The following is a 24463-nucleotide window of genomic DNA, read 5'->3' on the forward strand; positions in this document are numbered from 1 at the left end:
TCTGTTGTTCCATGTCCAGTTCTAACTGTTGCTTCCTGACCTGCATATAGGTTTCTCAAGAGGCAGGTCAGGTGGTCTGTATTCCCATCTCTTTCAGAATTTTCCACAGTTTATTGTGATCCACATAGTCAAAGGTTTTGGCATAGCCAGTAAAGGAGAAATAGATGTTTTTCTGGAACTCTGTTTCCCTTTTGATGATCCAGAAGATGTTGGAAATTTGATCTCTGGTTCCTCTGCCTTTTCTAAAACCAGATTAAACATCTGGAAGTTCAAAGTTCATGTATTGTTGAAGCCTAGCTTTGAGAATTTTGAGCATTACTTCACTAGCGTGTGAGATGAGTGCAATTGTGCAGTAGTTTAAGCATTCTTTGGCATTGCCTTTCTTTGGGATTGGAAGGAAAACTGACCTTTTCCAGTCCTGTGGCTACTGCTGAGTTTTCCAAATTTGCTGGCACATTGAGTTCAGCACTAAGAGAACTAAAATGGACTGGAATGGGTGAATTTAACTCAGATGACCATTATATCTACTTCTGTGGGCAGGAATCCCTTAGAAAAATGGAATAGCCATCATGGTAAACAAAAGAGTCCAAAATGCAGTACTTGGATGCAATCTCAAAAATGACAGAATGATCTCTGTTCGTTTCCAAGGCAAACCATTCAATATCACATTTATCCAAGCCTATGCCCCAACCCGTAATGCTGAAGTAGGTAAAGTTGAATGGTTCTATGAAGACCTACAAGACCTTTTAGAACTAACATCCAAAGAAGATGTCCTTTTCATTATAGGGGACTGGAATGCAAAAGTAGGAAGTCAAGAAACACCTAGAGTAACAGGCAAATTTGGCCTTGGGATATGGAATGAGGCAGGGCAAAGGCAAATAGAATTTTACCAAGAGAACGCACTGGTCATAGCAAACATCCTCTTCCAACCACACAAGAGAAGACTCTACACATGGACATCACCAGACGGTCAACACTGAAATCAGATTAATTATATTTTTTGCAGCAAAGATGGAGAAGCTTTATACAGTCTGCAAAAACAAGACTGGGAGCTGATTGTGGCTCAGATCACGAACTTCGTATCGCCAAATTCAGACTTAAGTTGAGATAGTAAGGAAAACCTTTATATCATTCAGGTATGACCCAAATTAAATCCCTTATGATTACACAGTAGAAGTGAGAAATAGATTTTAGGGACTAGATCTGATAGACAGTGTACCTGATGAACTATGGACAGAGGTTCGTGACATTGTACAGGAGACAGGGATCAAGACCATCCCCATGGAAAAGAAATCCAAAAAAAGCAAAATGTCTGTCTGACGAGGCCTTACAAATTGCTGTGAAAAGAAGAGAAGCCAGAAGCAAAGGAGAAAAGGAAAGATATTCTCATTTGAATGCAGAGTTCCAAAGAATAGCAAGGAGAGATAAGAAAGCCTTCCTCAGCGATCAATACAAAGAAATAGAGGAAAACAACAGAATGGGAAAGACTAGAGATCTCTTCAAAAAAACTAGAGATATCAACGGAAGAGTTCATGCAAAGATGGGCTTGATAAAGGACAGAAATGGTATGGACTAAAGATATTAAGATAGAGGTGGCAAGATTACACAGAATAACTGTACAAATAAAGAGCTTCATGACCCAGATAATCACGATGGTGTGAACACTCACCTAGTGCCAGACATCTTGGAATGTGAAGTCAAGTGGGCCTTAGAAAGCATCACTATGAACAAAACTAGTGGAGGTGATGGAATTCCAGTTGTGCTATTTCAAATCCTGAAGAATGTCTAATTACATAGTTATACGTGCTGTGATGCCAATGTTACATGGTGAATATTATTAATTTGATAAAATTGGATGAATACTTTTATCTCAATGGTATTAATGTTACATTAGTATTATATATGTAAGCATATCAAAACTCTTTTGTGCAAGTGTATTGAAAGGACAGTGGTAGCTATATTTGAGTTGCATGAATATGTGAGATTTTTATATTCCCTTTATGATTTCCTGAGTGGTGACTCCTCTCAACAAGATCACTAAAGAGTATTCATAGTTAATGTTCCAATGTGGGAGTTAGTCACTGTTTTCTGTAAAGGGCCAGATAGTAATTATTGTAATAGATTTTACAGACTGTATGGTCTCTGTCACAATGACTGCTCAACTCTGCCATTGTGTGAAAGCAGCCACAAACAATGGCATAAAGACTCATAAAATTAGTGGGCATGACTTTGAATGTTGTTGCTGACCCACAAAAAGATGCCAGGATTCTTGGCCTCTGGAAGAGAAGAATTTAATCTGGGGCCAGAGACGAGGCTTGATCACTCAGAGCTTTTGTGCAACAGAATTTTATTAAAGTATAAAAGGGATAGAGAAAGCTTCTGACGTAGACATCAGGAGGGGCAGAAAGAGTACCCCCTTGCTAGTGTTAGCAATGGATTTATATACTTTTTAATATTATAATGAATCAAAAGAATGCCTCATTTGTGAAAATTTTACCAGACCTACTCCAGCAATTTACATTTTAGTATAACAAGATTATAGTGAAGTCACTCAGTTGTGTCTGACTCTTTGCGACCCCATGGACTGTAGCCTACCAGGCTCTGAGGAGCCTCTCTGTCCATGGAATTTTCCAGGCAAGAGTACTGGAGTGGGTTGCCATTTCCTTCTCCAGGGGCTCTTCCCAACCCAGGGATCGAACCCGGGTCTCCCGCACTGCAGGCAGACGCTTTACCATCTGAGCCACCATTTAACAATAGAAATATCCTCCAGACCCACTCCCATAATATCAGTTCAGTTCAGTCGCTCAGTCATTTCCAACTCTTTGTGACACCATGAATTGCAGCACACCAGGCCTCCCTGTCCATCACCAACTCCCGGAGTTTACCCAAACTCATGTATATACATTCTCAGATATCAGGATTAGTCAGAAGGTTTTCAGGAAGGAGAAACTGTCCTCCAGCTGGATACACTGTTGTTGTATAATCCCTAGTACAGAGTTTAAACTGAGTTGTATAATTGACTGAAACTAAGGAATGCAGAGGAAAAAAAAAAAACCACACAAACATTTATCCTTTTCTCCTTGAGAATTCCAGACCGCAATCTCCACTTTGAGAGCCCCAGACCCCTTCCTCCTCTGAACTTATCAATCTGTCTAGGAATTGACTCTCTCAACTTCTTCTAACAAAACTTTATTTACAAATATTTGGCCTGCAGGCTGCAATTGCTCAGCCTTTTTCTAAAACATTTCTCCTATTCACCCAGAATGATAGTTACTATATACTGCCCTTTGAAAACTGAGAAGTTACTCCAATAACTTTTATTGGGCTTAATTCTTTCATGGAACTCTGAGAAAGTTTGCTTCATATTCTAAATTCTTAGAAACCAGCAGTTATTTCCTATATAATCAGTGTTTTAAGTAACATGCATTTTTAAATAAAATTGATTATCATATAGAGGAGGGACAAGAAGAGTTCAAGATGAGAATGGATGCAAAAATTGAACCGAAAGTAATATCCAGAAGTAAGGAGGAATACCGGGTATTGAAAAGCACAAATAGATCTTAGATATCAAGAAAGCTTGACGAAGGGATGACTCATTGATAGTGAAGGGAGTGGAATTACTTCACTGATTCTGACTTGTGTATTTGGTAGATGGTGGAAGCATCTACTCTAAATGAGAAATATGGACATAGAGGAATAGAGTATAAGTACAAATTGAAGGATTTCTCTAAGTGCCTGTTTTAGAGACGCCATTGATGGTATTATCTAAGTGTTCTCTGGTAACAGCCCATTACTTGAGTCTTGATAAATTGATAGATGGCTATGAGCCAGGACTCCTTATGTTATATATTCTATTAGATGAACACTTTAAAGACTTTTGAACAAGTATGAGATCAGGCTAATTAACTATAACATACATATTTTTGGGCAGTGGAAAGCAGAGTCATTTTGGTATCTACCAAGATAAGAACAAAAGCATCCCACCTATCTTTATTTCCTTGTAATATCACCTTTATAAAAATCCTCTATCATTCCTTCTATCAAGTGAAAAGTTGGACAAGATATGAATTACTTTTAACTGGAAAATCTTATGTCTGTATTAATGACATTTCACATTTATTAATATATATCTTAAATATTTTATGATTAAACTAGGAAATGTATACAATAAACATGTATAAATTCATTATATAATCTCTCAATGTATGAGAATTTCCATGAAAACAGAAAGATACATTGATAAGAGAACCCAAACAAGCAATATATATATATATATATATATATATATATATATATATATAACCATGACAAAAATCACAGAAATACAGAAATAAATCAACTTTGTCATCAACATTCTCTTTCAAATGCATTCTGGATCCAATCAGTTGTCACAGATCGTTCTCCATCCCTTTGACATCTGCCCCTCATCCCCATTCCCAGAGCCCCTGTAGCAGCACAGGCTCACATTTCTTTTATGACACACACTCTCCATACCTGTTAATCCACCTGCTCTATTGCTGCCAGAATTCATGTTGAAGCGTTCAGTGATGACGTCACTCCCTCACTACAAAAGCTCATCTCCCCACCTGCTGCAGCCAAATTAGATCACTTGCACTTCCCAGAACACTCCCTTATTCATCAATATCTGGCAATGCTCCATTTCTTAATGCTATGCATTCTTTCCCATTAATCTCCTTCTCCCTTTGTCATTACCTGTACCTGTCAAAATCCTTCACAACCCTCAAGACGTCTCAAAACTCTCTAAATTTGTTCTTTATTGGAGCCTTTGTAACTAGGTTGTCTCATTGTAACTTGTATTACTGGTGAAACTGGAGAGTGAGCCTGGACAGCATAGAAGGGGACTTCCTCAACCTGGGGAAAGCTTTGAAAGTAGAAATGTTAGTTGCTCAGTTGTGAACACCTCTTAGTGACTCCATGGACTCAGGAGTGGGTTGCCATTCCCTTCTCCAGGGGATCTTCCCAACTCAGAGATCGAACCTGGGTCTCCCACATTGCAGTAGATTCTTACTGTCTGAGTCACCAGGGAAGCTTTAGATGGCACATAAGAGACATCAGTCAAATAAGCACAGAAGAAAAATGATATGACCTACATGAAAGCTACTTTCCCTGCATCCTTTCCCTCGACTATAGTTGTCTGAGTCTTGCTATATCGTAAGCCTCAAGAGAACCTAGACTGTGCTTTAAACCTCTTGGTGTACCTGGACCATGTTTGGACAGTTAGCCACACATACTTCACATGGTTCTGACACTTGCATAACTGCTTCTTCTGGGTTACTGGACATCATACACATTGTTTTCTAAGTGTCCTTTCCTATTTCTAACCAGCATCCTTGGGTTGTATTACAATGGGCCACAGAAGGACTGAGGTCAATATCAGTTCAGTTCAGTTGCTCAGTCATGTCAGACTCTTTGAGACCCCAGAGGTCAATATAACACATGGCAAAAAGGCTAATTAGTGAGAAATTTTTCACATATATTTCTTTATGATTAACTGGCAGAATGAGACACCTGTATGCAAAATGAACATAGGCAGGAGCACCAACTACTGATCAGAACAATACAGTAGTGGAAAAAGACATGGCAGAAATGTGTTGAAATATATATATATATATATTTTTTACTTCAGCTAATGAAGCTGCATCCCACAGAGGCTGAAAAGAGAAGCTAGTTTATTTATTAACTTATTATGCTTTCTTTGTGAATAAAAACAAAATAAACAGAAATAACAAATAGGAAAGAAATTCTTTAATTAAGTAGAAATATAATGTAGAAAAGCAGACTCTCATTACAGCCCAATGACTAAATGGGCTGTATATATGGGCTATATGCCTTTGGCCAAAAATAGCATATGCTCACACTGCTCAGGTCATGTTTAATATTACATGGTTGAACCTTCCATTCCCAAATGATTTTTAAGTTTCTATAGTGTTTACTTAGCCATCTGAAAACACATGAATTATCTATTTGGGCTTGATACTAGTCAGAACAGATAGAAAGCAATCATGGCTAAATGTAGTTATTGATAATGCCCATCCATAGTGTGGAAAGAGTTCTCTCGCTAAATGTCTTATTTCCTCTGTTTCAAGCCAATGTGAAAAATTTTTAGTTTTAGTGAGGACTGAGCCCTACATCATTACAGAAAATTGTCTACTTTGTTGTACTAATCTTCACAAAAATCAAAATGAAAAGGATTTTAGGAATTCTGAGAAAACTTGACTCAAAATTTTAGAGTTAGGAGGAATCCCAGGTATAAATATATCAATTCCTTTCTCATACGTCACCTGAATCATGAGAATGTCTGAGCCAGGATAAGAGACCAAGTTTGTGGCACTGAGGACAGTGCTGTTTCCAATTAAATTTTCTGCAGAGAGCAAACTTTGTCTCTTGGTTTCAGGACCATTATTTAAATAACTCAAGTAAAAATAAAGGGCTTCAAATTTAAAAGGACTTTCAAGGTACTCAATTTTTCTGTACAAATATATCAATTTTTTAAAAAACGTGGCCCCTGATACTCCTGTTATGAATCTTGGCTTTTATGTCTTTCTTGCACGTGATCACCTTTCAGTCACAGGAATAGATAGCAAACCTATAACACAGTTATCTGGATGCATTTTCCAAATGTTCTAATCCCTTTTCAGCTCAAAATGAAAGCTACCACAACTAGAAAGATTTTTCTGAGAAATTTATGCATAGTTCTTAATTATGCCACTAAAACCTATTGACTTGGGGGGGAAAGGCCTTATCACTCAGATTCTTGACAGTGCTGTATTAGTCACTCAGTCGTGTCTGAGTCTTTGCAACCTCAGACTATAGCCCACCAGGCTCCTCTGTCCATGGGATTCTCCAGGCAAGAATACTGGAGTGGGTTGTCAGTTTCTCCTCCAGGGAATATTCTTGAATGAGGGACTGAACCTGGGTTTCCTACATTGCAGGCAGATTCTCTAACATCTGTGCTACCAGGGTAAGTCTGAAAAAAAAATTAATTATAGTCACAAGCCATTTCCCCACAAAACTACAGATTATAGGCCTCCTCTACGTCACACCACAAATGCCTTCCCTGGCATCTAGATCACTCAAAGAAACTCCTGGATGTCAAAGCAGTCCTATTGGTTTCCTAGATAATAGCTGAAAACTCCATTGAAAATGTAGGGGTATTCTTTCTTAGAAAGATTCACGGCCAGCTGACAGGGCCTAAGAATGCCAATGTTTTGCCAGAGTCTAATGTGTTTGAGGAGTTCCATAGTACATGAAGATTATGGAAGGAGGAGAGCGCTTAAAGTCACTTTTTTTGTTTTTGGCTGCACTGTGAGCCATGTGAGATCTTAGTTCCACAACCAAGGATTAAACCCATGCTCCCTGCAGTGGAAACAGTCTCAACCACTGGGAAGTCCCTAAAGTACATTTCTATAACAGGGATAACATGACCTTCAATTCTCTTAACAAAAAAAATTAGTCACCTGTGCTTTTTAAGGTTTTCAAAATACTTTCCCTTATCAGTTTTATATGACTCATGCACTAAGTTAAGATAAGCCTGTTTTATTATCTCCAGGTCTAGATAAGGAACTTAGGTTCAGAGAGATGAAATGACTTGCTAAAGGGCATGGCAGAAATGGGACTAAATAATTTTATAATACTGCTGTCTCTTAAAAATATTGAAAGGAAATAGTGAGAAGACAAATGTATTTGATAATTGACAGGATAAGAGAATACTTCAAATATATGTTATTGATGAAGTCTGTTAATTCCACATCTGTTGAAGTCCTTTAATGGATCGGAACCTGGTGGTCCAGAGTTGACCAATAGGAAAGTAAAGGAGATAGAAAGAGGCTGATATTCCTTGGTTTATGCAGAAAGCCAATAAAGCCCCTGCACAGCACTTGCTCTGTTCACGAAGGCCTCAGGCACCCTCTCGAGGGGGTGAAGGCGCAGAGCGCCTTCTCTAGAGGGTCTTAGAAGCCAGGGCAGGAAACTGAACCCAGAGGGCCTCTGAGTTCCAGGGGATCAGCCTGAAAAAGAGAGAGATAGAGAGAGAGAGGGGGGGGGGAGAGAGAGACAGAGAGAGAGAGAGAGAGAGAGAGAGAGAGAGAGAGAGAAAGCAAGACACGGGGACCAAAGCTCTGATGGAGCAGAGGTGTTTTAATCACCATGGTGTGGGCATATATACTGTAGTTATTCTCAGCAAAGATAAAGATTAAAATTCCAGACTTACAAAACATAAGCGACTCATATTAAAGAGAGAGAGAGAAAGAGAGAGAGAGAGAGAGAGAGAGTTGTAAATAATCACTTTTACCATATCGTTCATGAAAAGGAAGAGGGTACTTATCACCGTATAGGAAAGCTAAGGAAGGAAATGCCTGGATTCCTCAGCCCCCAGGAGAGGCTTGCATCTCCTCTTAATTCTTGAATATTCAGAAATTAATAAGGAACAGAGAATTCCTAACAGATCCAAAATGGTACACAGGAAGTGTCCTGTTAAATGCTTCCTGACACACATCCATTAGACATTTCCCAATGGTATCATCATCAGTAGCATTACTGTTAATATTATTACCCACATAGCCAAACATTTTCATAAGTCTCCAGCCTGTAAGTCCTTATCGCACTGAATGACTGACTACTCAGCTTGCCCATCAATCAGTAAACACTCAGCTTCTCTTTCTCCTACACCCATGACATTTGATCATTCACAAACCCCTGCCAATTCTGTCTCTTCAATAGCTCTCTCTATGTTCTGGTCTTCATCCTGACACTCAGAGACCTAGTTCAATCCCTACCTTTCACCAGAAATCGTATCACACTTGAACTGCTCCCCTCAGACCCTACTTTTACCCTCTCTCAATGCCCTTTAAACTTCTGTCAGAATGTTCTTTCTGAATTCAGACCTTCTCTTCTCACCCCAAAACAAACACAATAACACTTAATCACAATCACCTTTGATTACTTCCAGGACAAAGTACCAACTCTTGAGTGTGAACAAAACCAACAAGTTCTTCATATTTCAATCCAAGCTAACTTCCTATTCTTATCTATGAAAATTTATTTTTTTTCTATATATTGCAGGAATAGATGATTTCTAAGATTCCCTTCCAGGCCTGACATGCCATGATTTGATAAAGGAAATGGCTCTTGAGACATCACAAAAAAACCCTGTTTCTGAGCTTTCAGAAATATCTATGTTAGGGCAGAGTAGCAAGTTTTAAACACAAATCAAGAAAGTGTTACCAGACAAGAGAGGAGGCCAGCTATTGACCCAAGTGGAGTAAATCAATCCAAAGATAACTTCATTTATCCTGCAAGCTACAGCCCCAAATTGGCATTAATATGATTTCCTACCCAGGAGCCCTGTGTATTCAAGGGCCATTGAGTTGGGTTCTCTAAGGGGCTGAATTTAGAGGTGAAGCTATTACTTGCATTAAAAATTAATTAGTTGTGGTAGGAAAAAGAAGAATGTGAAACAGTACATCTGCAGAAAGTAGCTTGAGAAGGCTATTCACTGATAGGGGCAGCCACGGAAAAAGACAGAAAACTCCCTCACTCTCCCTTCCCATCCATTCTTCACCCGGCAGCTTGAAGAACCTTTTTTTCCAAATGCCATTTCCCTCATGATAACCTGCAGTTGCTCTGAATTAGATGCATTTAATAGTGACTTAATGAGATCTATTTCATGGCTAATGTGATTGGCCAGGCAAAAACTGATTATTATTTTAGATTAATCAGCTTTTCAGTAAGTTCTGTGACCACATGTAGACACAGTAGGCTAGTGTAACTGATCAAACTGGAACCTCATTTAAACTATAGACTGATTGATTCTCTTCCTTCTTGGCTTCTCTAGGTCTTTCCTTTCAAAGGCAGCCTTGAGCCCTTAGCCCCTCAGGCACACTGCCAGACTGAAGTAGACATTGTTACAAAGCTCTGAGAACTCTGGGAATCTCTGCATTTTATGCTCAGAGAAATCCAGCAACATTTTCCCAAGCTGATGTATCATTCAGAGAGAAAACAAAGAGGAACAGACTACAGCTCAAGTTTGTGGGAAAAAAGGTCATTCAAAATAGCCAAACCTTACTTGGATGGGAAATCATAGACTCTGTTTGCATGAGGCAAGAGAATGAAATGGAGATATTTTGGAATAAGTTACTGAGGAAATTGTTAAATGTTAGGAAAAAAGTAATCAACTTATTGGATTCAGAGACTTGCATTTACTACTCTGCTCAAGAGAAAGGCAGAGCTGTAAGTTCCAGATTTGGGGTTTTCCCTCATTACTAAAAACAGATAATTTAGGCACATTTGACTATTGGTAAACATCAGTTTCTTATTAGTTTTATTTAAATTGGCTTTTTCAAAGATCGCTTACAGCTAAAAAATTTAAACACAGCTTAATATTAAAGTGCAACACTGATATCAGAACATGTTTTACTTGAACAGGACAAAACAATTAGTGAAAAATTCTAGAAAATAGGCTTAGAAGCTCATTCGTCTCTGAATTTTAGTGCTTAAATCTCACCAAAAGTTAAAAGCTTTATTTTATCTTAGGAAAAGCCTGATCAAGACTCATATATTGAATTGTAAGCATGAGCAGTGAGCAATGGTTACTCATGTAAAATCCCTTGACGATTTAGGGGTAGTGCTAGAAACCATGCTTATCATGAAAAGTCTCTTCTTTTTATGGCACATTTTCTGACATGGGATAGCTGACAGAAAAAGAGGGTTTTAGATGTTATGACTGAATTTCAGGGATTTGATCCATTTCTTTTGAGCCATGAAAATGAGTTTTCTTAGTTTCAAAAAGTTGGAGACATCTTCATATGTTAGCCTTTCTTTTCCTCTGGATTTTCAACTACTTACAACTAGTGTTCCAAATTTTGATATGATTACTCACCTCCATTGTAATTTTCCAAGTTAAAGTAAATAGTAATTAAAAAAAAATCTTATTAGATTCTGTTCACAAAAGTATGAGGACTGGATGTAGAATAAATGAGAAAACTTAAACTTAATATGTAAAACATGGAAAAATAATTTCATTAGATGAGATAACTCTAATCTCTAATCAGTATATCTGATTAGATATACAGAGATAACTCTAATCAGTATATCAGATAAATGTCACTAGTTGACAATGATAGCAAATAGAATAAATTCAGATATTACCCTTTTAAAACATATTTATTCAGATATAATTCCCCCCTTTAAAGTGCAATTCACTGCTTTTTGCTGTATTGACCAAGTTGTGCAACTGTTACCAAAACCTGTTTAGAACATTTTCATTAACCCAACAGGAAATGCTGTACACATTAGTAGTCACTTGAGAATTACCTGTCAAAACATCAGGCTGCTGCTAAGTCACTTCAGTCGTGTCTGACTCTGTGCGACCCTGTAGACGGCAGCCCACCAGGCTCCACCGTCCCTGGGATTCTCCAGGCAAGAACACTGGAGTAGGTTGCCATTTCCTTCTCCAATGCATGAAAGTGAATTCGCTTAGTCGTGTCCGACTCTTAGTGACCCCATGGACTGCAGCCCGCCAGGCTCCTCCATCCATGGGATTTTTCAGGCAAGAGTACTGGGGTGGGGTGCCATTGCCTTCTCCATCAAAACATCTTACAAAGACCCAAAGTGCAGAATTATTTTCTTAATGCATGCCATTCAAATAAATAGCTGATCCTATTGGTTTGGTAATTTTTAAAGTAATCTGGCTGGTTTAGGGAAAAGATCATAGCTAGCCAAGATTACCTGTAAATTTTTTGTCAAAATTTCTTTTTAATGAATAAACTAAAGAAGAAAAAAACCTTATATTTAGAGATGCTTGAAAAAGTCTTAAGACTCATCTTACATTTAGCAACAGGAAGAACCACCAACCAATTGTAAAATATTGAATAAAGCGAAAAAGTTCCTTCATCTCTACTTGAGTGTTATGGAGGTTTCTGTGTTCATCTGACCAAAAAATATGTGTGCGCAGGAGAAATCAATATGATTTTCTGTATAGTCATGGTATTGAATACATAATAAAACAGAAGCAGCCAATGTTAAGGACTAAATTGTGTCCCCAAGAATTCATGTGCTGAAGCCCCAATTCCCAGTGTGGTTGTTATTGGGAGATATGGTCTTTAGAGAGATAACTAAGGTTAAGTGAGTTCATAAGAGTGGGGTTGTAATCCAATGTAACTGGTATCTATTGAAGAAGAGGAAGAGATATCAGGGTGTGGCTGTCCACAATCCAAGGAGAGAGGCCTCAAGAGAAACCAAACCTGCCAACACCTTGGTCTTGGGATTTCCAGCCTCTAGAACTGAGAAATTTCTGTTGCCTAGACAACCGATTTGTGGTATTTTTATATGGCCACCTTAATCAACTAATACAACTATAAAAAACAAAACATTTTATAGTTTTTGAATATGGTATCTGTGACATGGATATAATACTGTTCTTAGTTTTACAAAGATTCTAAAACTAAAGTAGTGGCAATTCTAAGGTCATGCGAGCTATGTCAAATAATATTTAACTTTTTTACTAGGTAATGTAACAGTAGATATCAAGGATAAACGGGAATACAATTTAATAAATGAAATGAAACCACTAGTTATGGAAACTCTTAAACGGAGAGTTATTTTCTTCAAATCACAATTTCACTCACTTAATAGATTTTCATTGAGAGCCTACCACGTGTTTAGATACTATGCTAGTGGATGGAGATACATAAATGATTACACAGCCAATTCAGTAACTAATGTGTGCTCAGTTGCTAAGTCATGTCTGACTCTTTGTGACCCCATGGACTGTAGCCCATCCAAGGCTCAGACTCTGTCCATGGGATTTCCTAGGCAAGAATACTGGATTGGGTAGCCATTTCCTTCTCCAAATACATATTACAGTGAGAGAAACAAAAAGTAAACAAGCACATAAATTACAGTTAAAATATTTGCTGAGGTCATAAAGTAAAGTGAAAGTGAAGTCGCTCAGTCATGTCCGACTCTTTGCAACCCCATGGGCTGTAGCCTTCTAATATGAGTATGACGTCAAGGGCTATTTCAAAATGTAGGGTTCAAGAAATATTAATTTTAATGAACTTCAGGTGAAAAATAGAAACAGTTTATCCCCTACATATGAATGATTACTGTTCTGAGAGCATGTTTGCATGTCTAATTTCTTTGTTCAGTCCAACAAAGTTAGCATAGCTGCCCAACTAACACACTTGGCTATATAGTACTCTACTACAATAGGCTTATAATACATTTCACACAAATAATACATAAACAAATACAAATATAAAGGAAACATTTTACAGCACAGTACCTTGAAAAGTACAGTAGTTCAGTACAACAGCTGGCATACAGGGGCTGGCATCAAGTGAAAAGGCAAGAAGAGTTACTGACTGGAGGAGGTGGGAGATGGTAGAGCTGAGTGTTCATCAGCATAAGAGATGGAGGGCAAGCTGCAATTTCATGCACGACTGAAATTGATGGCACAGGTTCTGGTTCCTTGCTGGAATCAGATGCACGTTTGTGTTTTTGCAAGTTCACAACTTGTAAGATTATATGTAGGCAACTTACTGTGTAATATTAGTCTTGCTAAGAATGGAGGAGTAAAGTGTTATAGCTGTAATGAAGAAGCAAAAATGGGACAGGTTCCTTTTTTTCCTTCTCTGATTGCTAAGGCTAAAACTTCCAAAATTATGTTGAATAGTAGTGGTGGGAGTGGGCACTCTTATCTTGTTCCTCACTTTAGGGGAAATGCTTTTAAATTTTCACCACTGAGGATAATATTTGCTGTGGGTTTGTCATATATAGCTTTTATTATGTTGAGGTATGTTCCTTCTATTCCTGTTTTCTGGAGGGTTTTTATCATAAATGGATGTTAAATTTTGTGAAAGGCTTTCTCTGCATCTATTAAGATAATCCTATGGTTTTTAATCTTTCAATTTGTTAATGTAGTGTATTACATTGATTGATTTGTGAATATTGAAGATCCTTGCATCCCTGGGATAAAATCCACTTGGTCATGATGTATGATATTTTTACCATGTTGTTGGATTCTGTTTGCTAGAGTTCTGTTAAGGATTTTTGCATCTACATTCATCAGTAATATTGGCATGTAGTTTTCTTTTTTTGTGGCATCTTTATCTGGTTTTGGTATTAGGGTGATGGTGACCTCATGGAAGAATTGATGCTTCTGAACTGTGGTGTTGGAGAAGACTCTTGAGAGTCCCTTGGACTGCAAGGAGATCCAACCAGTCCATTCTGAAGGAGACGAGCCCTGGGATTTCTTAGGAAGGAATTATGCTAAAGCTGAAACTCCAGTACTTTGGCCACCTCATGCGAAGAGTTGACTCATTGGAAAAGACTCTGATGCTGGGAGGGATTGGGGGCAGGAGGAGAAGGGCATGACAGAGGATGAGATGGCTGGATGGTATCACTGACTCGATGGATGCAAGTCTGAGTGAACTCCGGGCGTTGGTGATGAACAGGGAGGCCTGGCATGCTATGATTCATGGGGTCGCAAAGAGTCTGACACGACTGAGCAATGGAACTGAACTGACCTCATAGAATGATGTTTGGAAGTTTACCTTCCTCTGCAATTTTCTGGAAGAGTTTGAGTAGGATAGGTGTTAGCTTTTCTTTAAATTTTTGGTAGAATTCAGCTGTGAAGCCGTCTGGTCCTGGGCTTTTTTTACTGGAAGATTTCTGATTACAGTTTCAATGTCCATGCTTGTGATGGGTCTGCTAAGATTTTCTATTTCTTCCTGGTTCAGTTTTGGAAAGTTGTACTTTTCAAAGAATTTGTCCATTCCTTCCAAGTTGCCCATTTTACTGGAATATAGTTGCTGATAGTAGTCTCTCATGATCCTTTGTATTTCTGTATTGTCTGTTGTGATTTCTGCATTTTCATTTCTAATTTTCTTGATTTGATTCTTCTCCCTTAGTTTCTTGATGATTGTGGCTAGTTGTTTGTCTATTTTATTTATCTTTTCAAAGAACCAGCTTTTAGCTTTGTTGATTTTAAAAGAAGTAAAAGGCATCCAGATTGGAATAGAAGAAGGAAAACTCTCACTGTTTGCAGATGACATGATCCTCTGCATAGAAAATCCTAAAGACTCCACATGAAAATTATTAGAGCTAATCAATGAATAGAGTAAAGCTTTAGGATATAAAATTAACACACAGAAATCACTTGCATTCCTATACACTAACAATGAGAAAACAGAAAAAAAAAAAAAAGGAAACAATTCCATTCACCATCACAAGGAAAAGAATAAAATACTTAGGAATAAATCTACCTAAAGAAACAAAAGACCTAGATATAGAAAACTATAAAACAGTGATGAAAGAAATCAAAGAGGACACAAATAGATGGAGAAATATGCTGTGTTTATGGATTGGAAGAATCAATATAGTGAAAATGAGTATACTACCCAAAGCAATCTATAGAGTCAATGCAATCCCTATCAAGCTATCAACAGTATTTTTCAGAGAACTAGAACAAATAATTTCACAATTTGTATGGAAATACAAAAACCTCGAATAGCCAAAGCAATCTTGAGAAAGAAGAATGGAACTGGAGGAATCAACCCGCCTGACTTCTGGCTCTATTACAAAGCCACAGTCATCAAGACAGTATGGTACTGGCACAAAGACAGAAATATAGATCAATGGAAAAAAATAGAAAGCCCAGAGATAAAGGAGGCAAGAATATACAATGGAGAAAAGACAATCTGAAACTAGAACACTTTCTAACACCATACACAAAGATAAACTCAAAATGGATTAAAGATCTAAATGTAAGACCAGAATTATAAAGATCCTAGAGGAAAACATAGGCAAAACCCTCTCCGAAATAAGTCACAGCAGGATCCTCTATGACCCACCTCCTAGAATATTGGAAATAAAAGCAAAAATAAACAAATGGGACTTAATTAAAATTAAAAGCTTCTGTACAACAAAGGAATCTCTAAGAAAGGTAAAAAGACAGCCTTCAGAATGGGAGAAAACAATAGCAAATGAAGCAATAGACAAAGAATCAATATCAAAAATATACAAGCAACTCCTGCAGCTCAATTCCAGAAAGATAAACAACCCAATCAAAAAGTGGGCCAAAGAACTAAACAGACATTTCTCCAAAGAAGACATACAGATGGCTAACAAACACATGAAAAGATGCTCAACATCACTCATTATTAGAGAAAGGATATAAAATTAACACAAAACCACAATGAAGCACCATTTCACACCTGTCAGAATGGCTGCTATCCAAAAGTCTGGAGAGGGTGTGGAGAAAAGGGAACCCTCTTACATTGTTGGTGGGAAAGCAAATTATTACAGCCACTACGGAGAACAGCGTGGAGATTCCTTAAAAAACTGTAACCGGAACTACCATATGACCCAGCAATCCCATTGCTGGGCATACACACTGAGGAAACTGGAATTGAAAGAGACACGTGTATCCCAATGTTCATCACAGTACTGTTTATAATAGCCAGGACATGGAAACAACCTTGATGTCTATCAGCAGATGAATGGATAAGAAAGCTGTTGTACATATACACAATGGAATATTCCTCAGCCATTAAAAAGAATACATTTGAATCAGTTCTAATGAGGTGGATTACACTGGAGCCTATTATACAGAGTGAAGTAAGTCAGAAAGAAAAACACCAATACAATATATTAACGATATATATGGAATTTAGAAAGATGGTAACGATGACCCTATATGTGAGACAGCAAAAGAGACACAGATGTAAAGAACACACTGTTGGACTCTGTGGGAGAAGGCGAGGGTGGGATGATTTGAGAGAATAGCATTGAAACATGTATATTATCATATGTGAAACATCACCAGTCCAGGTTCGATGCATGAGACAGGGTGCTCAGGGCTAGTGCATTGGGATGACCCTGAGGGATGGGATGGGGAGGGAGGTTGGAGGGGGTTCACAATGGGGAACAGATGTACACCATGACTGATTCATGTCAATGTATGGCAAAAACCACTACAATATTGTAAAGTAATTAGCCTCCAATTAAAATAAATAAATTTAAAACAATGGGATGGGGTTTGAATGCACTCTAGATGTTCATTAGAACATGGTTACATCCCCCAAAGAAGAATTAAATGAACAGCATATATACTCTCATATCATAGGAAACCTGTTGGGAGGGGAATCTCTCAGGTAGTACTGACTGTTATGAGTTGACATAACCTGGGAGCTATGGCAAATTAGATATAGAATCCAGGAGGTCATCTCTTGGGTAGTTTCAGACAGCTGCCATTAGAAGTATGTGTGCATGTGTGTATGCTGTCATTAAGTCGAGTCCAACTCTGCAACCCTATGGATTATAGCTCATCAGACTCCTCTGTCCACAGAATTTTCCAGGCAAGAATACTGGAGTGGGTTGCCATTTCCTTCTCTATTGGAATTATAAGCATTTCAAAACTGTATGTTAAAAACCAGCTTAAAATGAGACTGGCTATATTTAGAATCTATAGTGATAGTGATAATAAATAGTGATAATTCCTGACTCTACATTGATTTTAAAAAACATATAAGTGAATACAGAAATGGGGACAAAAATATTCTTCCTAACTGTACAATTTCAACAACTAGCATATTTATTTTTTATTTTTTAATTTTAGTTTTTTATTTTTAAATTTTAAAATCTTTAATTCTTACATGCATTCCCAAACATGAATATAACAACCGCGATTCAATTCACATGATAGTATACATGTTAGAATGTCATTCTCCCATATCATCCCACCCTCTCCCTCTCCCTCTGAGTCCAAAAGTCAGTTATACACATCTGCATATTTATAAGGAACAAAGGGATTAGAAAATGAGCTCTGACAATTATAGTAATAATTCAAGCATAAAAACAATAAATGTTCATATTGAGTTAAAAAAACTCGGATTGTATATGGTCTGAACACTGAAGAATTGATGCTTTTGAACTGTGGTGTTGGAGAAGACTTGAAAGCCACTTAGACTGCAAGGAGATCAAACCAGTCAATCCTAAGGGAAATCAACCCTGAATATTCATTGGAAGGACTGATGTTGAACCTGAAAATCCAATACTGTGGCCACCTGATGTGAAGAACTGATTTTTTGGAAAAGACCCTAATGCTGGGGAAGATTGAAGGCAGGAGGAGAAGTGTATGATAGAGGATGAGATGGTTGGATGGCATCATTGACTTGATGGACATGAGTTTGAGCAAGCTCCAAGAGTTGGTAGTGGACAGGGAAGCCTGGTGTGCTGCCGTCCATGGGGTCACAAAGAGTCAGACACAACTAAGCGACTGAACTTAACTGAAAATATCTACCCATAAAATACTTAAAGCTAATTCTGCAGTGGAGAAACTTGTATCCTCCATCTAAATGATGTGACTAATCAAGTGATAAAGAGTTTCCCAGGTGGTTCAGTGGTAAACACTCACCTGCCAATGCAGGAGACACAGGAGGCATGGGTTCGATCCCTGGGTCAGAAAAACCCCGTGGAGGAGGAAATGGCAACCCACTCCAGTATTCTTGCCTGAAAAATCTTATGGACAAAGGAGCCTGGTGGGATACACCCCATGGGCTGCAAAATATCAGATACAACTAAGCATCACCAATCAAAATGATAAAAGTTAACACCGTCAGTAATAAGAGAAACGGATATTATTTCCCACCTAATTTGCAATAAGAAGAAATAGACTCTATGACAAAGACCCTGGCCAAACATGCATAACCTAAATCTAAGAATAAAAAACAGTGTTGGGAGACTTCCCAGGTGGTCCAGTGGCTAAGACTCTGCAACTTTCCCTGCAAGAAGCACAGGTTCGACCCCGGGTCAGAGAATTAAGATCCTGTATGCCATGTAGCATGGCCAAAAAATAGAAAAACAATGGGTAAATCCAATCTGAGAGACATATTACAAAATGCACTCTTCAAAGTGATATCAAAATGATCAAGTAAAGATTGAGAAATAAACTGCTCTAGATGTAAAGAAACTAAAAGCCATAATGACTGGGTGAATCTCATGATTTTAAAATCCTTTTCCTATAAATGATACCACTGTAACAAATGGTAAAAGTTGAATAAGGTTTCCGGGTAGCTACAAGAGTTCTTTGTACTAACCTTAAAACTATTCTACAAACTTGCCATTTTTCAAGAAAAAATGGTAAAGGAAACAATGACACCAACAGTGTCTTTTTTTTGTAATTTGCAGACTTTTATTTATTTTTTAATATAAATTTATTACAGTGTCTTTCTGGCTGTCTACAGGAGATAGTTCTGAAGCAAAAATTGGAACTGTGCTAAATTTTTTTTTAAGCCAACGTGGATAAACTATGAGTACAGGGGATGGTTGGCAATTCACAAGTAGCTCAGGGCTTCCTAAGTCAAGATAAAGTATATGAAATTTTAAGATCACTTACAAACCACTGAAAGTTCGTAATCTAGGGTATGATAAAGACTATTGGGCAATATACAAAGAATATAACTGGAGGAAGTGGAGAGAATGAAATCAAGGAGATCAGATAGGTTTGCAATTGTCAGTGTGAGAGGCAATTATAGTCTTCAGGAAACAGAGGCAGTGTAGATGGAAATTTTAAAGGTACGAGAATATTATACTTAGTGAAATAAGTCCGATGGAGAGGGACAAATACTGTAGGTTATCACTTACCTGTACCTAAAAACTGGAATAAATGAATATAACAAAACTGATACAGACTCACAGATAGAAACTAGTGATTGCTAGTTGGGAGAGGTGAATATTGGAGTGGGGAATTAAGAGGTACAAACTATTATGCTTAAAACAAGATACAAGGATGTATTTTATAGCACAGGGAATACAATCAATATAATTGCTTTAAATGTAATCTAATGTGTGAAAATATTGTGTCACTATGCTGTAACCCAAAACTAATATTCTAAATCAACTATAATTCAGTTAAAAAACTGCTAAATTTAAATTATAGAAGTGGAAAGTTCAGTATCTTAAATATCAAAAAGACCACTGAGTTTGACTCATTGAAAAGACCCTGATGTTGGAAAAGATTGAAGGCGAGAGGAGAAGGGGACAGAGGGTGAGAGGGTTGGATTGCATCACCAACTCAATGGACATGAATTGAGTAAATTCCGGGAGTTGGAGATGGGCAGGGTGGCCTGGCATGATGTAGTCCATGAGTTTGCAAAGAGTCCGACGTGACTGAGTGATTGCACTGAACTAAACTGAAAACCAAGATTAAAGTATCAACTTATAAATTCTTCTTATGAGTAAATGAAAATAAATTCAACCATGGTTTGCAGTGTGTAAGTGAAGTAATAGTGAATCTTAAACATTCAACTTGAGTAAAATCAATTTAATGGTTCTTTTACCATATTTTCACTTTGTTCCTCATATATATTTTGGCATATACAATAGTAATATAAAAGAAAAAGAGGTTGGGATTACTTTTCAATTGTTAGAATTTCTCCTTTTAAATAGTAATTGAAAATAATCAATATAAAGCATACCCTAATGTTAATTTTATTTTTTAAATGATTAAATCACATTAGTTTTTTATTAAGAAAAAAATTTTTTCTATTAACTTAAAAATTATTTATTTATATTTTACTTTACAATATTGTATTGGTTTTGCCATACATCAACATGAATCTGCCTTGGGTGCACACGTGTTCCCCCTCCTGAAACCCCCTCCCACCTCCCTCCCCGCACACTCCCTCTGGGTCATCCCAGTGCACCAGCCCCAAGCATCCTGTGTCCTGAATCGAAGCTGGACTGGCAATTAGTTTCTTATATGATATTAAAAAGACCACTGAGTTTTAAAAGTGCATTAGTATATTCTTGCCTCCTTTGTCAAAGATAAGGTGTCCATATGTATGTGGATTTATCTCTGGGCTTTCTATTTTGTTCCATTGATCTATATGTCTGTCTTTGTGCCAGTACCATACTGTCTTGATGACTGTGGCTTTGTAGTAGAGTCTGAAGTCAGGCAAGTTGATTCCTCCAGTTCCATTCTTCTTTCTCAAGATTGCTTTGGCTATTCGAGGTTTTTTGTATTTCCATACAAAGCTTGAGATTATTTGTTCTAGTTCTGTGAAAAATGTGGCTGGTAGCTTGATAGGGATTGCATTGAATTTGTAAATTGCTTTGGGTAGTATACTCATTTTCACTATATTGATTCTTCCAATCCATGAACATGGTATATTTCTCCATCTATTAGTGTCCTCTTTGATTTCTTTCATCAGTGTTTTATAGTTTTCTATATATAGGTCTTTAGTTTCTTTAGGTAGATATATTCCTAAGTATTTTATTCTTTTCGTTGCAATGGTGAATGGAATTGTTTCCTTAATTTCTTTTCTACTTTCTCATTATTCGTGTATAGGAATGCAAGGGATTTCTGTGTGTTGACTTTATATCCTGCAACTTTACTATATTCATTGATGAGCTCTAGTAATTTTCTGGTGGAGTCTTTAGGGTTTTCCATGTAGAGGATCATGTCATCTGCAAACAGTGAGAGTTTTACTTCTTCTTTTCCAATTTGGATTCCTTTTATTTCTTTTTCTGCTCTGATTGCTGTGGCCAAAACTTCCAGAACTATGTTGAATAGTAGCGGTGAAAGTGGGCACCCTTGTCTTGTTCCTGACTTTAGGGGAAATGCTTTCAATTTTTCACCATTGAGGATAATGTTCGCTGTGGGTTTGTCATAGATAGCTTTTATTATGTTGAGGTATGTTCCTTCTATTCCTGCTTTCTGGAGAGTTTTTATCATAAATGGATGTTGAATTTTGTCAAAGGCCTTCTCTGCATCTATTGAGATAATCATATGGTTTTTATTTTTCAATTTGTTAATGTGGTGAATTACATTGATTGATTTGCGGATATTGAAGAATCCTTGCATCCCTGGGATAAAGCCCACTTGGTCATGGTGTATGATCTTTTTAATGTGTTGTTGGATTCTGATTGCTAGAATTTTGTTGAGGATTTTTGCATCTATGTTCATCAGAGATATTGGCCTGTAGTTTTCTTTTTTTGTGACATCTTTGTCAGGTTTTGGTATTAGGGTGAAATCTGCAAGCAATAAATGCTGGAGAGGGTGTGGAGAAAAGGGAACCCTCCTACACTGTTGGTGGGAATGCAAACTAGTACAGCCACTATGGAGAACAGTGTGGAGATTCCTTAAAAAATTGCAAATAGAACTACCTTATGACCCAGCAATCCCACTTCTGGGCATACACACCGAGGAAACCAGAATTGAAAGAGACACATGTACCCCAATGTTCATTGCAGCACTGTTTATAATAGCCAGGACATGGAAACAACCTAGATGTCCATCAGCAGATGAATGGATAAGAAAGCTCTGGTACATATACACAATGGAGTATTACTCAGCCATTAAAAAGAATTCATTTGAATCAGTTCTGATGAGATGGATGAAACTGGAGCCGATTATACAGAGTGAAGTAAGCCAGAAAGAAAAACACCAATACAGTATACTAACACATATATATGGAATTTAGGAAGATGGCAGTGACGACCCTGTATGCAAGACAGGAAAGAGACACAGATGTGTATAACGGACTTTTTGGACTCAGAGGGAGAGGGAGAGGTGGGATGATTTGGGAGAATGACATTCTAACATGTATACTATCATGTGAATTGAATCGCCAGTCTATGTCTGACGCAGGATGCAGCATGCTTGGGGCTGGTGCATGGGGATGACCCAGAAAGATGTTATGGGGAGGGAGGTGGGAGGGGGGTTCATGTTTGGGAATGCATGTAAGAATTAAAGATTTTAAAATTTAAAAAATAAAAAAAATAAAATAAAAATAAAATAAAATATAAATTATTTAAAAAAAAGTGCATTAGTAAAGACAGAGTCAGTAGCTTGAGTACAAAACTGCAGAACGTCAAATTTAAAGAAAAGCAACAGCAAAGAAAGACACTCTGACTTGTACACAAAGTATTAAGCAGTGGAACACCTCATTGCAAACTCAGAAGAAAAAAAAGAGGGGTAGAAAAATAATGGTTGAGAATTCCCATTATGGTAAAATTCAACTATTTGCAGATTCAAGATGCTCACTGAAATTTAAGCAAGTTAAATACAAAGACAACCACATCTGAGCACACTGTAGTCAAACTGATAAAAACCAAAGTTAAAGACAAAATTTTGAAGGCAATCAGAGGAGACAAAAACATACAAGAAACAAAAATAAAAACCATGAGAAATTTTTAATAAGAGATATTAGAAGAAAAGGAAAGGACATATTTAAATGATAAATGTAAAAAGGTATTTACATTTTCAAATTAGTAATTTCTTTCTTTCTGAATGAATACACAGAAGTTGAATCGTTGGATCATCAGTTCAATTCAGCTGCTTAGGCATGTCTGACTCTTTGCGACCCCATGGACTGCAGCAAACCAGGCCTCCCTGTCCATCACCAACTCAAGGAGTTTACCCAAGCTCATATTCATTGAGTCAGTGATACCATCCAATGATCGCATCCTCTGTTGCCCCTTTCTCCTCCAGCCTTCAATATTTCCCAGCATCAGGACTTTTCAAGTGAGTCAGCTATTCACATCTGGTGGCCAAAGTATTGGAGTTTCAGCTTCAGTATCAGTCCTTCCAATCGATACTCAGGATTGATTTCCTTTAGGATGGACTGGTTGGATCTCCTTGCAGTTCAAGGGACTCTCAAGAGTCTCCTCAAACACCACAGTTCAAAAGCATCAATTCTGCAGTGCTCAGCTTTCTTTATAGTCCACCTCTCACATCAGTACACGACTACTGGAAAAATCATAGCTTTGACTAGACGGACCTTTGTTGGCAAAGTAATGTATCTGTTTTTATTATGCCATCTAGGTTGGCATAACGTTTCTTCGAAGGAGTAAGCATCTTTTAATTTCATGGCTGCAGTCACCATCTGCACTGATTTTGGAGCCCCCCAAAAGTAAAGTGAGTTATTGTTTCCACTGTTCCTCATCTATTTGCCATCAAGTGATGGGACCAGATGCCATGATCCTAGTTTTCTAAATATTGAGTTTTAAGCCAACATTTGCACTCTCCTCTTTCACCTTCATCAAGAGGCTCTTTAGTTCTTTGCTTTCTGACATAAGGGGGGTGTCATATGCATATCTGAGGTTACTGATATTTCTCCTGGCAATCTTGATTCCAGCTTGTGCTTCATCCATTCCAGCATTTCTCATGATGTACTCTGCATATAAGTTAATTAAGCAGGGTGACAATATACAGCCTTGATGTACTCCTTTTCCTATTTGGAACCAGTCTGTTGTTCCATGTCCACTTCTAACTGTTGCTTCCTGACCTTCAAATAGATTTCTCAGGAGGCAGGTCAGGTGGTCTGTTATTTCCATCTCTTGAAGAATTTTCCACATTTTGTTGTGATCTACAAAGTCAAAGGCTTTGGCATAGTCAATAAAGAGAAGTTGATGTTTTTTTTTCTGGAACTCTCTTGCT

General features: G+C 37.6%; 1 pseudogene; it reads right to left on the reverse strand.

Moving 5' to 3' along the window:
* LOC114111651 (tRNA pseudouridine(38/39) synthase-like) overlaps positions 1 to 5303 on the reverse strand; it is a 54986-nt pseudogene extending 49683 nt beyond the window's left edge.
* Between the last annotated feature and the right edge of the window lie 19160 nt (positions 5304 to 24463).

This window comes from Ovis aries, chromosome X (assembly GCF_016772045.2).
Source record: "Ovis aries strain OAR_USU_Benz2616 breed Rambouillet chromosome X, ARS-UI_Ramb_v3.0, whole genome shotgun sequence".
Taxonomy (NCBI): Eukaryota; Metazoa; Chordata; class Mammalia; order Artiodactyla; family Bovidae; genus Ovis; species Ovis aries.